This window comes from Arvicola amphibius, chromosome 2, assembly GCF_903992535.2.
Source record: "Arvicola amphibius chromosome 2, mArvAmp1.2, whole genome shotgun sequence".
In the NCBI taxonomy this organism is placed as follows: Eukaryota; Metazoa; Chordata; class Mammalia; order Rodentia; family Cricetidae; genus Arvicola; species Arvicola amphibius.
In genome coordinates, this window is record NC_052048.2 from 172,798,779 (window position 1) to 172,811,893 (window position 13,115).

The following is a 13,115-nucleotide window of genomic DNA, read 5'->3' on the forward strand; positions in this document are numbered from 1 at the left end:
TACTGCCAAGTGCACACATATTATGTAAAAGGGAAATCAGGAAAGTGGTTTGTGTTGTGAGTCATTGAGACTGTACTGGTGACCTGACCTGAGTCGTACAAATATTTTTAAGGAAAGTGAAATCTGAAAAGGGCTCGTTTTCCTAACACTAATAAACAATAAACATAAATCATCTAAACATTCAGAGTTCATGCATACCTTAGTCAGAGTGCCTTATCTTGCTTAATTCTTATTTCCATTTCAAGCTTCGTAATGTAGTGCGTGTGTATGGATCGCATGATCTAACCTGGGATTTTGCCACTTACAGATGTTCAGATCTTAAACTGGAATATTTGCAAGGCTTCAACAGAACAATAAACAATGACTGAGCATGGAGGGAGAACAGAAAATCTATTGGTTCTCTCCCAACTATCGGTATTCCACTTCTTTCTCACTCTCAGAATGTCCTAGTTTTGCTTTAACATTGTATCCACCTACAACACTTCATCTGTTATTTTCTATTAGGAAGCCATGAGCAGTAAGATAGGAATATAATTCTACCAGAAGTTTCTAGAGGCATTTATTTTTGTTATCAAAGAGTCTATGATCTTTTTTATTGCTTGAGAAGAATAATTTCATACATGCATATAAAATGCTTTTTATCAAATCCACTCCAATTCCTCCCTATCATCCAAACCCTCTAATTCCATGAGTTATTTTTAAAATCCCACTTGTCCATTTAGTGCTGTCAATTTGTTCTTGGTTTGGACCGTCTAAAGGTGCTCTCTCAGAGTGCATCCCTAAGGAAATTATCTTTCGTCCCTTAATAGGCATCAATTCCAATAGCTCCTCAACCATAGGGAGTGACTTCATCAACTCACTCCTGTCCGTGATGGGATTTTGTCTGGTTTGATCTTATGGAGGTCTTGTGCATTCGATCACAACGGTGAGTTTGTGGTTTTCTGCTTGGTGAAAAAAAAAACAGACTTTTGAAGAATAAAGCAGATCTATTTCAATAATAAGGACAACCAAGGGGATGATTCCGACAAAACAGAGCACTGGGAAGTAACTGAGAAGGAAGCTGCTGGCTCAGCTGTGTTCCAGCTCACTACTTACTATTATGTCAGAAAATTAATCAGTGTGTGGTTCAAAAACAAAGTAAGAGCTTCTTTACAGGCTGTAGCACACCAGTCTTTGATGGCCCATATTTTGCCACAGCCTCTGGGATGCAGTTGCATAGTTGGTTGGACTGTGAATGAGTATTACATTTCCTAAGCTGAAAGCTGTAGGTTGTGTCCTCTAATTTGGGTAGAATCACTAAATTTCGCCCAGCATTCAATCAGTTCTGCAATTTTCACAATATCTTTATTCTCTCGGTTCCCAAAGCAAATATTAAAATTGGCTGCTTTATAAAATCAACACACAAAAATCAGCAGCTCTCTATAACCAAGGGCAAATGTGCTAAAAAAAAAATAGAAAAATATGCCCATATATAATCGTCTCAAAAGTCAAAATAAAATACAAAGAACAACCAAAGGTCACTGAAAATCATTCATGATGAAAACGTTAAAGCACATAAAGAAAAAAATTGGAAAGGATACTAGAAGATGAAAAGGTCTTTTATAGTCACAGAACAGCAGCCTTTATATTGTGAAAATAAAGGTATGTCAAAGATTCAATTTATGCCCCATCAAAATTCCAGGGGTCCTCTTCTCATAAATAAAGAAAAAAATTCATACAATTCATATGGATGTGTGCATATAAACATACACTCATATTTGCATAGCTAAAGCAATGCTATGCAAAAAGTCAATGCTGTATATATCACAATACCTTATTTCAAATTATACTACTGATTCCCAATAACAGAGACAACAGAGCACTGATACAAAATGGGAACAACAACAGTAATAGATTAGGTAGAAAAGACAGAGAACCCGAAAATACATCCACATCACTACAACCATCTGATTTCAACAAGGATGATTAGAAAACTGGATGCCCACATGTGAAATAAAATCAAAAAGTCAGTTCTCGAAACTTTGAAACTGATGGAAGAAAACATTCCAAAATAGAGCCAAGGAACAGTCATAAAAGGATTCCAGCAGCATTGAAAACATCAAGGACTGGTAAAAATGACAGCATGAAATAAAAATGTTATGCACGGTGAATGAAGCAAATAAAAGTAAAAGTACAACCTACAGGTAAGAGAAGACCCTTGCCAGCTATACACACAGCCAGGGATTGATAACTAGGATATATAATGAAATTTTAAAAAATTAACACTGAAAAATAGGCCAATCAGCAAAGGGGTAAATAAAGGAAACAGAAGGTTCCCAGAAGGACCACAGATGGCCAACAAATAAATGAAAAATGTTCAACATCCTTGGCCAAAGGAAATGCAAGTCAAACTACACTGAGATTCTGTCTCATCCCTATCAAAATGGCAATGATCAAGAAAACAGCATGCTGATAAGAATGCAGAAGTAAAAAACTCCTACACACTGTGTCAGAATGTAATTCAGCACAGTCAGTAAAGAAGTAGGTATGGTGATTCCTCAAAACATTCAAAGAAGATAACACTCCACCACTCCACACACCGTATTTGGGCCCCTTTTTATTGCAGCTTGATTCACAGTACCCAGATATGGAATTTGCCTGGATGCGCCCCTCTGATGAATGGATAATGAAAAGGATATATAAATATATATGAAAAGGATATATATATATGTATATGTATATATATAGTGTGTGTGTGTGTTTGTGTGTGTGTTATTCAGTTATATAACAGAATGAAATTATGTAATTTGCAGGGAAATGAATAGACTTGGAAATCACCATATTAAACAAAACAAGACAAACTCCAAAAGACCAACTTGCTTTCTCTCATAAGGAGAATCTCAACTGACGTGTATGACATGAGAGTATAAAAGGATATTTGTGAAGAGGAAATGAGAAAGAGGAACTTAGAAAGAGTAATTAGGGATGATTTTGATCAGGATATAACATACATGTATGGAAATGTCAAAACCAAACTCATTCTATTTACAATGAAAATAAAATAATAAAATATATTTTAAAAAGAGCTGAACAAGACAGCACATCACAGTAACCCCAGAGCTTGCAAGGCAGAGGAAGAAAGATCAGGCCTCATTTACATAATAAATCTGAAGCTAGCCTGGGCTGCATGAAAACCCTACCTCAAAGAAACATAAATTATTAATTGTTGCTTGAGTAATATTTTGAGATTCACTAATGTTGATGTGCCCACATTTCTTCCACAACAGATATAAGTCAAGGATCTACAAAACCCCTCAGCTTTGATCTTCACCAAACCGCAGTAACAACCAATTCTGTGATATGATCTGGTCCTCACTCCAGTTTGTGGGCACATCCCACTTCTGAATAAACATTAACATCACCACAGAGAGAGTATCTCATAGGCTAAACACAAAAATCATAAGTAATTTAACAGCTACATTATAACAGTGTATTTGTTAGCCCTTCAAATGCTAATGTGTTCATGTTAGCAAAGACATCATCTCTCTGGGAAAGGATCTGTGTAGTAAGGAGCAGACGGGCTGCGTCCAGCCACTCGGCTCCTGGTCACCCGGCTAGCTTTACCCTGAAATAATTACACGGAAACTGTATTCTTTTAAACACTGCCTGGCCCATTATTTTCAGCCTCTTATTCACATCTTGACTAACCCATATCTAATAATATACGTAACACCATGAGCGGTGTCTTACCAGGAAGTTTCTAGCGTACGTCCATCTTGGGCTGGAGCTTCATCGCATCTCGCATCTGGCATCTCTCTGAGGAGAGGCACGGCGATCTGCCTAACTTAAGAGAGGAGTGGCATCTGACTGAACATCTACCTCACTTCCTTCTTCCTGTTCTGTCTACTCCACCCACCTAAGGGCCGGTCTATCAGATGGGCCAGGCAGTTTCTTTATTAATTATCCAATGAAATCATCAGATAGATAGAAGACACACCTACATCAGATCTGCTCTCCAGGGGAGATGATGAGATCTCAGTGACAGACAGAAGAAGATTTATAGTGCAGATGTGAAAACCCTAAACTAATACATAACTGATTTTACAATATCTATTTAAATGAGAGTGTTGGATGCCTGTACATTTTGTGTTTCAATTAAAATAACAAATCTTGGCCATTGTTTACTACCCTAGGTGGTGCATGAACCTTGGAAAGAAGGGCCTAAAAATGAAGCAGAATAAAGCCTCATGCAACAGACAACATTATTCACAGTATCAGGCAATTTATACTCTGAGAGTTGAGGAAACTCACATAGGAAATGTGTTCAATCATAAGGACAAGCCACATGTGGCAAAAACATGTTTTTCTGTAGATACATATGAATAACAACAGCTGAAGTAAGCTCACTCTTATCTGCTATACTTGGAAGGAGAACACAAACACATTCCAAGGACATTTCTGTATTTTGAAGAAACGGATGTCACAAGACTCTTGTTTTCTTAGAATTTTCTCACAAGAATTCAGAATTCTTACACATTCTTGGACCATATTTCAACATTTCCCCTATTCTTATTTTTTTATTAGTAGAATATCTAAAGTGGTTTTTATTTGAAATTTTTTAGATAAATCTAATTGTCATTTGATGCACGGGTGTCCTATAAGCATGTTAATTATAATATTAGAATGAAACCATTGCGTGTAATACTCTTTTACCAAGAATAGAGATTTAAACTATGTCCATTATTATTAGTTATATTATCATATTGACCACAAAAATCTAGAAAATAACTGGAAAAGAGACCCAAATGATCAGTAGTTCTAGTTTCTTGTAGAACATAAACCCATATTTACCTTTAACAGGAATACATAGGAATAGAAGTGCTATGATGTCTTACGTGAATAGGAAGTGATTCAAATCCCAAGAAAAAATTAAATGCAGTCCCCTTTTAGATGTTATTTTGATCCCAAGGTCCATTAATAAACACAGAGTCATTAGTAAAGATAACAGGAGCTGGATCCATCACTTTATGAGCTGAGGTACAGGAGGACGAGGAACATAAGACCAGCGCACATGCTCAGAGGCACTCACTGCAGATACACAGGACAAAATATCTAACATTATAAGAAGATTTTTGGGTGGCATAGGGCTCTGTGTTTCATGGAATAACTTCTTCCATGCTGCACAGCATCCCAACTTGGCCCCAGGAGGGCAGACTTGATGTGTGGTGATATAGTTGATACCTCCTTTTGCCCTTAGACATAAGTTTACTATCTCTCTGGTGACTTCATGGTCTCCTCACCCTCTGCCTTGTCCTTGATGACCTGGAACAAGAGAAGTTAAAGCGGAATCCATGTTTCAGTGGATCCATCTGCAACGAAAGATGTATACCTCGTCCTACTTTTCTTCTGGAAAAATAGGGTATGTTCATATATCAGCTTGCTTATTTTCTTCTGCAATAAAACTAGGAAGTTAGAGTGTACATGAATATGAGTCTATTGGAAATAATCTTATATCACAAGCAGAATATGAAACAATATTCAAGAGTTTATGAACTGACTATAACAGATGAATAAAAACAATCAATTTTACCTGTTGGGCTGAAGAAAAAGAAGTGTTAATAGATGAATGAATATCTGGATCATGAATCCCTCTTATACACTTGGATGCACCATCAATAAAATAAGTATCTGCCTGTGGCATCAGAGAAGGTCGGACAATTTTTTGTAATCACAAATTCAGGTTGTATGAAAAGATCACAAAGTTGAACAGCTGGATAGTGATTTCCTATCCTTCCATAGTACTCTGTCAATAAACTTGAAAATCCATAGTTTTCAATGCTCTTAAAAACTGTTTGCATGTCCGCCTCTTCTTCCTCCCATCTGTTCCATCAACGGTCCAGGAGGACCCCCAGGACCACCTCGTCTTCCTCCACCAAAGCCACCTCGGTCCATGCCACGGCCACCTCGGAAGCCACCTCTGTCTCCACCTCTGCCACCTCTGAACATTCCTCTAGGACCACAAAGGTCCATAAGTCCACCTCTTCCTACCCGCATACCACCAAGGCCGCCTAGGCCGTGATCACCACCCGGAGGTGGGAAGGGTGGCGGGAGGAAGCCCTCAGGCTTGTGTAAACAAATCCATTCAAAGTGTTGTCCTCTTGTGCCATAATACCTGTAGGAGACAACTGAGTGGGGAAAATAACTAAGTTTAAAGGCAAGGAAGGATCCATATGATATGAAATTGACTCTTTTCGTCCAGATTCAAACAGCTGTAATTCTTTTCTTGCTTCTCTAGATAATGTGTGAAGACTGCCCAAAGCCAACTCTCTTCCTAGAATTCTAAACAGATTGGTTAATGCATAGATAGCAATATGTAAACAAATTCCTTTTCTCTGATGTACCCAAATTACGTAGGCTGTAAACTTCATAGTTTCATAGGTTCTCCTATCAAAAAAAGTGGGAAGAATTGAGTATTTTTTCATCAAATTCCTCACGCCATGCTTCAGGATGATTTTTAGGCAATGGGGGATCCATATCTAAAGGAGACTCCTGTGAGGGAGCCTAGGGAACTAGCTGGAACCGGCATAGTTGTCAGTGGGGCTACTTTTACTTTCAGTATTGCCGGAATGGGGATAATACATTTTTTGCCTCTTTTTTTCAATTTTAATCAATTTTACCAAATTGATCAACCAGTTTGTATTCATTCAAGGAATTAGCCGTGTCTTTGTCATAATCAACATCCTCCTTATCTTTCTTTTTTCTTTTTCTTTTTTTGCTTTTCTTTTTTTCTTTTTTTGCTTTTCTTTTTTTTATTTTTATTAAAAATTTCTGCCTCCTCCCTGCATCCCATTTACCCCCTCCCCCCTCCACTCTCCCTCCTTCTCCTGGCCAGAGAGCAGTAAGGGTTTCCTGCCCTGTGGGAAGTCCAAGTTCATCCCACCTCCATCCAGGTCCAGGAAGGTGAGCATCCAAACAGGCCAGGTCCCCCCAAAGCCAGTATACATAGTAAGAACCAAATCCAGTGTCATTGTCCTTGGCTTCTTAGCAGTCCGCATTGTCTGCCATTTTCAGGGAGTCCAGTTTTATCCCATGCTTTTTCAGTCCCAGTCTACCTGGGCTTGGAAAGCTCCGAATAGATCAGCCACACCATCTCAGTGGATGGGAGCATTCCTCACAGTACAGACTTCCTTGCTCATGTTTTCCCTCCTTGTGCTCCTCATTTGGACCTTGGGAGCTCAGTCCTGTGCACCAATGTGGGGCTCTGTCTCTATCTCCATCCATAGCCAGATGAAGGATCTATGGTGATATGCAAGATAATCATCAGTATGGCTATAGGATCTGGCCATTTCCGACTCCCTCTCCTCAGCTGCCCACGGAACTAGCTGGGGGCATCTCCCTGGACACCTGGGAACCCCTCTAGATTCAAGTCTCTTAATAATCCTAAAATGGCTCCCTTAATTAGGATATATGCTTCCCTGCTCCAATATCCACCCTTCCTATATCCCAAGCATCCCATTCCCTCAAGCTCAACCTATCCTCCCCTTCACGTTTTTCTCTCCCCATCTCCCTTTGTCCCCAACCCACTCCACCCCCAAGTTACCATTTTTTGCCCGGCAAACTTGTCTACTTCCAATATCCAGGAGGATAACTATATGTTTTTCTTTGGGTTCACCTTCTTATTGTCTTCTCAAGGATTCTGAATTATAGGCTCGATGTCCTTTATTTATGGCTAAAAACCGATTATGAGTGAGTACATCCCATGTTCATCTTTTTGGGTCTGGGTTACCTCACTCAGAATAGTGTTTTCTATTTCTATCCATTTGCATGCAAAATTCAAGATGTCATTGTTTTTTACCGCTGAGTAGTATTCTAACATGTATATATTCCACAGTTTCTTCATCCATTCTTCCACTGAAGGGCATCTAGGTTGTTTCCAGATTATGGCTATTACAAAAAATGCTGCTATGAACATAGTTGAACAAATGCTTTTGTAGTATGATTAGGCATCTCTTGGGGAAATTCCCAAGAGTGGGATTGCTGGGTCCTGGGGTAGGTTGATCCCGAATTTCCTGAGAAACCGCCACATTGCTTTCCAAAGTGGTTGCACAAGTGTGCATTCTCACCAGCAATAGATGAGTGTACCCCTTACCCCAACCTCTCCAGCAAAGGTTATCATTAGTATTTTTTATTTTAACCAAACTGACAGGTATAAGATGGTATCTCAAAGTTGTTTTGATTTGCATTTCCCTGATAGCTAAAGAGGTTGAACATGACCTTAAGTGTCTTTTGGCCATTTGGACTTCTTCTGTTGAGAATTCTCTGTTCAGTTCAGAACCCCATTTTTTAAATGGGGTAATTAGCATTTTGAAGTCTAGTCTCTTGAGTTCCTTATATATTTTAGAGATCAGACCTTTGTCAGTTGCAGGGTTGGTGAAGATCTTTTCCCAGTCAGTAGGCTGCCTTTGTGTCTTAGTGACAATGTCCTTTGCTTTACAGAAGCTGCTCAACTTCAGGAGGTCCCATTTATTCAATGTTGCCCTTAAAGTCTGTGCAGCTAGGGTTATGCGTAGGAAACGGTTCCCTGTGCCCATTTGTTGTAGAGTACTTCCCACTTTCTCCTCTATCAAGCTCAATGAGTTCAGATTAATATTGAGGTCTTTAATCCATTTGGACTTGAGTTTTGTGCATGGTGATAGATATGGATCTACTTTCATTCTTCTACAGGTTGACATCCAGTTATGCCAGCACCATTTGTTGAAGATGCCCTCTTTCTTCCATTGTGTACTTTTGGCTCCTTTATCAAAAATCAGGTGTTCATAGGTTTGTGGTTTAAGATCCGGGTCTTCTATACGATTCCATTGGACAACTTCTCTGTTTTTATGCCAATACCAAGCTGTTTTCAATACTGTAGCTTTGTAATAGAGTTTGAAGTCAGGGATGGTAACGCCCCCAGAAGAACCTTTATTGTATAAGATTTTTTTGGCTATCCTGGGTTTCTTGTTTTTCCATATAAAGTTGATTATTGTCCTCTCAATCTCTGTGAAGAATTTTAATGGGACCTTGATTGGGATTGCATTGAATCTATAGATTGCTTTTGGTAGAATTGCCATTTTTACTATGTTGATCCTCCCAATCCACGAGCAGGGGAGATCCTTCCATTTTCTGGTATCCTCTTCAATTTCTTTCTTCAAAGACTTAAAGTTCTTGTCAAATAAATCCTTCACTTCCTTGGTTAGAGATACTCCCAGATATCTTATGCTATTTGTGGCTATTGTGAAAGGTGATACTTCTCTGATTTTCCTCTCTGCTTCCTTATCCTTTGTGTATAAAAGGGCAACTGATTTTTTGGAGTTGATCTTGTAACCTGCCACGTTACTGAAGGAGTTTATCAGCTGTAGGAGTTCTTTGGTGGAGTTTTTGGGGTCGCTTATGTATACTATCATATCATCTGCAAATAATGAAAGTTTAACTTCTTCCTTTCCAAATTGAATCCCCTTGATTCCCTTATGTTGTCTTATTGCTATTGCTAGAACTTCAAGCACTATATTGAAGAGATAAGGAGAGAGTGGACAGCCTTGTCGTGTTCCTGAATTTAGTGGGATAGCCTTGAGTTTCTCTCCGTTTAATTTGATGTTAGCTGTCGGCTTGCTGTAAATAGCTTTTATTATATTTAGGAATGACCCTTGTATCCCTAATCTCTCCAAGACCTTTATCATAAAAGGGTGCTGAATTTTGTCAAATGCTTTTTCAGCATCTAATGAGATGACCATATGGTTTTTTTCCTTCAGTTTATTTATATGATGGATTACATTGATAGATTTTCGTATGTTGAACCAGCCCTGCATCTCTGGGATGAAGCCTACTTGATCATAATGGATAATTTTTCTAATGTGTTCTTGGATTCGGTTTGCCAGTATTTTATTGAGAATTTTTGCGTCAATGTTCATGAGTGAGATTGGCCTGTAATTCTCTTTCTTGGTTGAGTCTTTGTGTGGTTTAGGTATCAGGGTAACTGTAGCTTCATAGAAGGAATTTGGCAGTGACTCTTGTGTTTCTATATTATGAAATACCTTAAGGAGTATAGGTATTAGGTCTTCTTGGAAGTTCTGGTAGAATTCTGCATTGAAACCATCTGGTCCTGGGCTGTTTTTTTGGTAGGGAGGTTTTTGATAACAGTTTCTAATTCTTGGCGACTAACAGGACTATTTAGAGCATTTACCTGGTCCTGGTTTAACTTTGGTATGTGGTACTTATCTAAAAAAATGTCCATTTCTTTTACATTTTCCAATTTTGTGGCATACAGGCTTTTGTAGTAAGATCTAATGATTCTCTGAATTTCCTCTGTGTCTGTGGTTATGTCCCCCTTTTCATTTCTGATCTTATTAATTTGCTTGTTCTCTCTCTGCCATTTGATTAGTTTGCTTAGGGGTTTGTCAATCTTGTTGATTTTCTCCAAGAACCAGCTTTTTGTTTCATTGATTCTTTGGATTGTTTTCTGTGTTTCTATTTTGTTGATTTCTGCCCTCAGTTTGATTATTTCCAGTCTTCTACTTCTCCTAGGTGAATCTGCTTCTTTTATTTCTTGAGCTTTCAGGTGTGCTTTTAAGTCTCCAATGAGTGCTTTCTCCATTTTCTTTAAGTGGGCACTTAGTGCTATGAACTTTCCTCTTAGCACTGCTTTCATTGTGTCCCATAGGTTTGAGTATGTTGTGTCGTTGTTTTCATTAAATTCAAGAAAGAATTTAATTTCTTTCTTTATTTCTTCCTTGACCCAGGTGTGGATCAGTAGTTGACTGTTCAGTTTCCATGAGTTTGTGGGTTTTCTGGGGGTAGCATTGTTGTTGAATTCTAATTTTAATCCATGGTGATCCGATAAGACACAGGTGGTTACTAATATTTTTTTGTAACTGTGGAAGTTTGCTTTGTTACCAAGTATATGGTCAATTTTCGAAAAGGTTCCATGAGCCGCAGAGAAGAAGGTATATTCTTTCCTATTTGGGTGGAATGTTCTATAGATGTCTGTTAAGTCCATTTGGCTCATTACTTCCAATAAATCTTTTAATTCTCTGTGAGGGTTCTATCTGATTGACCTGTCCATTGGGTGAGATAGGAGTGTTGAAGTCTCCAACTATTAGTGTGTGTGATTTGATGGCTGCCTTGAGTTCTAGTAATTTTTCTTTTATATAAGTGGGTGCCTTTAATTAGGGGCATAGATATTCAGGATTGAGACTTCATTCTGATGGATTTTTCCTGTTATGAGTATAAAGTGTCCCTTTCCATCTCTTCTGATTGATTTTAGTTTGAAGTCAACTTTGTTAGAAATTAGTATGGCCACACCCGTTTGTTTCTTAGGACCATTTGCTTGATAAACCTTTTCCCAACCCTTTACTCTGAGTAGATGACTGTCTTTGTGGTTGAGGTATGTTTCTTGTAAACAGCAGAATGTTGGATCCCATTTTCATATCAATCTCTTAGCCTGTGCCTTTTTATAGGTGAATTGAATCCATTGATATTCAGTGATATTAATGACTAGTGGTTGTTAACTCCTGTCATTTTTTTTCTGGTAGTAGAATTTGTGTGTTACCCTTCTTTGAGTTGTCCTGGTGAAGGGTCACTAGATGTCTGAGTTATTGTGGGCATTGTTGAACTCCTTGGTTTGCGATTTTCCTTCTATTGCTTTCTGCAAGGCTGGATTTGTGGCTACGTATTGTTTAAATCTGTTTTTGTCCTGGAATACCTTGTTTTCTCCATCGATGGTGAATGCAAGCTTTGCTGGGTATAGTAGTCTAGGCTTGCATCCATGTTCCCTTAGTCTCCATAGCACATCTATCCAAGACCTTCTGTCTTTCATGGTTTCTATTGAGAAGACAGGTGTAATTCTGTTAGGTTTCCCTTTATATGTTACTTGACCTTTTTACCTTGCAGCTCTTAATATCTGTTCTTTATTCTGTATGTTTTGTGTTTTGATTATTATATGGCATGGGGATGCTTTCTTTTGATCCAGTCTATTCGGTGTTCTGTAGGCTTCTTGTACCTTTATAGGAATATCCTTCTTTAGTTTGGGGAAGTTTTCTTCTATAATTTTGTTGAGTATATTTTCTGGGCCTTTGAGTTGTAATTCTTCTTCTTCTTCTACACCAATTATTCTTAGGTTTGGTCATTTCATGGTGTCCCAGATTTCCTGGATGTTTTGTGTTAAGAATTTGTTAGATTTGTTTTGTTCTTTAATCTGTGAGTTTATTTCCTCTATAGTATCTTCAGAGTCTGAGATTCTTTCTTCCATCTCTTGTATTCGGTTGGAAATACTTGTCTCTGTAGTTTCTGTTCATTTACTCAGAATCTCCTTTTCCAGTCTTCCCTTGGATTGTGTTTTCTTCATTACCTCCATTTCATTTTTCAGGTCTTGTACTGTTTCCCTTACCTGTTTGATTGCTTTTTCTTGTTTTTCTTGGGTATCTTTGAGAGATTTATTTATTTCGTCTACCTTGTTGTTTGTAATCTCCATTTCTTTATGGCAGTTTTTTACCTCCTGTTTAAGGTCCTCCATTATTTTCATAAAGTACTGTTTAAGGTTGATTTCTTCTATTTCTTCTGGAGTAGGGTGTTTAATTCTTGTTGTTTCGGGATGTCTGAATTCTGGTGATGTCATGTTGCCTTTCATGTTTTTGGAGGAGTTCTTGCATTGGCGTCTGCCCATCTCTTCCTTCAAATGGAGCCAGGAGGGACTTGGTGTCTTAGACCAATCTTTGCTGTGACTGAATCTGGTTGGATCTCCTCAGTGCCAGAGCAGGAGTTATTCCTTGCAGCACAATCTGAAGGAGCCTGCACTCCGTTGCAGGATTCCTCAGACCTGCCTGGAGGGCAGCCTCTCACCCCTTTGGGTGGATGGCCTTAGTACAGGAGCAGGACACTTGAATACACTAGGGAAGGCTTGGAAGAGGCAGGGATGTTAGTACCAAAGACACCCCTGCACCAGGAACTGGGGGAGAGGGGCTGTGCTCTCTTCCAGGGCAGGTTGCCCCAGGGTCGCACACACTCACCCATCCAGATGGAACTCCACTGCACTGGATCAGGGATTCCTCCCTCCTTATCTTTCTAACATGATCAATGCCCACGTGACCCAAAGTTGAATAGAG